This window comes from Apodemus sylvaticus, chromosome 4 (genome assembly GCF_947179515.1).
Source record: "Apodemus sylvaticus chromosome 4, mApoSyl1.1, whole genome shotgun sequence".
Classification (NCBI taxonomy): domain Eukaryota; kingdom Metazoa; phylum Chordata; class Mammalia; order Rodentia; family Muridae; genus Apodemus; species Apodemus sylvaticus.
The window spans coordinates 94260227-94263399 of record NC_067475.1 but is presented as its reverse complement, the minus strand read 5'-3'; the positions used below and the strand labels follow the sequence as shown (position 1 = coordinate 94263399).

At 36.1% G+C, this 3173-nt stretch overlaps 1 pseudogene; it reads left to right on the top strand.

Annotated features, from left to right (window-relative positions):
* The first annotated feature begins 1700 nt into the window (after window positions 1–1700).
* LOC127683259 (heterogeneous nuclear ribonucleoprotein A3-like) lies at window positions 1701–2711 on the top strand (annotated as a pseudogene).
* Window positions 2712–3173: the final 462 nt, after the last annotated feature.

Genomic DNA, 3173 nt, shown 5'->3' with positions numbered 1-3173 from the left:
CAGCTAGTTGTTTCTAAATTCAAGAAATTTACACATAAAAAAATAATATAAAAATCAGATCACATACATAACAAAATAAAATGATTAGCATTTTATTCACGGGTTCTTTAAGCAAGAAATTTTGTTGATTTCCTTATATAATCCTCATAAAAGCTTGATATTGACAAACACACACTGGCCCTTCCTCCTGTCCTTCAAATTACTGTTATCAATTCTTTTTGTCATTCTTCCAGCCACTAGTATTCTCTCTTGCATTTTTGTCTCACATATTGTCTACATCACATCCTCTAACTCTTCTTAAAATTGTTTTTCTCATGTAACATCCTTTCTAGTTTCCTGGAATCTATTTACATTCACAAACTCCTCACAAATAAAAGTGTAAAAACCTAGAAGCTAGATTTCACATAAGAGAGAATATGTAGTGTTTGTCTTCCTGATCCTAGGCTCCTGAGCTTACAACAATACTCCACAGTAATACCCATTTTCCTGTCTTTGGTAATATAATTTTATTTTGGTTCATTTATTTGGAATTCTCTAGTTGTTCTTTCAAATTTTTATTTCTCATCGGCATAGATTTAGTATGATTTCCACAGTTTCTTCCTTTTTTCCTTCCTTCCTTCCTTCCTTCCTTCCTTCCTTCCTTCCTTCCTTCCTTCCTCCCTTCCTTCCTTCCTTTTTTCCTTCCTTCTTTCTTTGTTTCTTCATTTCTTTCATTCCTTCTTTCTTTGCATTGGTAAAAGACATGAAAAACTGTATTTGAAGGTCTTCTAAGATATAATGTATCAAAATTCTAATAATATCGTTTGTGCCTTTTCACAACTATACATGAGCATCTGGAAATTCACATAAGATAAGAAACTCGGATATAGGAAATTCATTATTCTACCTAAGTCTACCTTTGGGGAATATATGAGTTTGACAGGGTTACATATAAGAGTTTTGAGGAATGTTTTCTTAGAGGAACACAAGTAACTCAAAGGCACCTACATCACTGACAAGTCTTTCCCAGTATGGATAAGGATTCACAAAAGCTGCATACAGGAGATTGCATTTCAATGTTCAAGTAACTCTATCCAAGAGTTTTCTCCTTTCCAGCAATAAAAAGGAACACGTAACCCTAGAGAAGACCCTTGTTAATTTTGTAAACTCTGAAGCTCTTAGGCATTGCAAATGCAAGAGGTGGTGGAGCTTTCCTTCTAAGACTACTTACCTTCCTGAATCTTGTTGGCATGCCTCCTTCTTCAAGGGTTCTTGCACCTTGGAGGAAATAGCTATAAAAAAAGTCAAAAATAATTTTTATTTTTAGGAATTTATTTATGTAACTTATTTGTTAATAGACTTACTATTAATTTGTTAGTATAGATTAAATGATTAAACTGACTTCAGTGACAAACTGAAATATATTTTTAAACTTCACCACTGATATTTAGTAGAGAAAATATACTAACCTAAATTTATATGGAAATTATTTAATATTTTAGATCTGTGATTTTGAAGTATGATGAAAATATCAATTTTTAAAAATTTGCTTCTTAATACATATATAAAAATCAATAAAAGATTTTGGTCAGAATGAATGCCTAGGTTTATTTGAGTATGAGTTTTAATAGAGGGTTAGAAAAATAAAAACATCTAGTAATGGATACAGGACACTTTCCTGTTATTGAATTTGAATTGGAAGAGGTAAGTCTGGTCTCAAAATGGAGGGCCATGGTCCAACGGAAGCAGAACAGCTAAGGGAACTGTTTATTGGTGGTATGAACTTTGAAACCAGATGACAGCTTAAGGGAACAGTTTGAGAAATGGGGTACACTTACAGACTGTGGTAATGAGAGACCTCCAAACAAGATGCTCCAGATGCTTTGGTTTTGTGACCTAGAAGAGGTGGATGCTGGAATGTGTGTTCAGCCACACAAGGTTGATGGGCAGGTGGTAGAACCAAAGAGAGATGGTCCTGTAAGGCCAGGTGCCCATTTAATGGTGAAGGAAACTTTCTTGGTGGTATTAAAGAGGATATGAAAGAACATAATCTGAGAGATTACTTTTGAAAAGTATAGCAAATTGAAACCATAGAAGTTTTGGAAGACAGGCAGAATCGGAAAAAGAGAGGATTTGCTTTTATAACTTTTGATGATCATGACACAGTAGAAAAATTGTTAAGAAATACCACATTATTAATGGGCATAAATGTGAAATAAAAAAGGCCCTTTCAAAACAAGAGATGCAGTCTGCTAGATCACAAAGAGGTCATGGAGGTGGATCAGTCAACTGTATGGGTCTTGGAGGAAACTTTTGTCATCATAGTGGAAGAGGAGGCTATGGTGGTGGAGGTGGTGGCAGCAGAGGTTGTTATGGAGGTGGTAATGGTAGATATAGTGGATTTGGAGGTGATGGTGTCAACTATGGTGGTGGTCCTGGTTACAGTAGTAGAGGAGGTTATGGAGGTGGTAGACTGGGATATGGAAACCAAGGCGGTGGATATGGTGGTGGAGGAGGAGGATACGAGGGTTACAATGAGGGAGGAAATTTTGATGGAGTTGACTATTGTGGTGGTGGGAACTATAATAACTTTGGAAATTGTAGTGGGCACAACAGTCAAATTACCGACACAAAAAGGGGGCAATGCTGGTGGAAGAAGGTCAGGCAGTTCATATGGTGGTGGCTGTGGCTCTCAAGGTAGAAGTGGTGGACATGGTAGCAGAAGGTTTTAGAATAAAACAGAAATGGCTACAGTTCTCAGCAGGAGAGAGAGGAGTTGTCAGTAAACCTGCAGGTTACTTTGAGACAGTTGTCCCAAATGCATTAAAAGAACTGTAAAAATCTGTCACAGAAGGAACAATGACCATAGTCAGGAAAGTCACTGCAACTTGAACAGGAAACCCTTCCTGTTCAGGACCATCCCAGCCACAGTTTGCAAAAAGTGCAGCTACTGATTAATGCAGTGTAGTGTCAATTAAATGTACATTCCTGATGCCTTCTATCTCTTGTAGCTTTTTCTTTTTCTTTTTCTTTTCATTACATCAGGTATTTTGCCCTGCAAATTGTGGTAGTGGTACCAAGGATAAAAAAGTTAAGGAATTTTTAACTTTTCAAAAAAATAGCAAAAAATAATATAGAATGTTTCATTAGCATGAATTGTGCAGTACACTTTTGGAATAGTGAGAGTCTTGTCT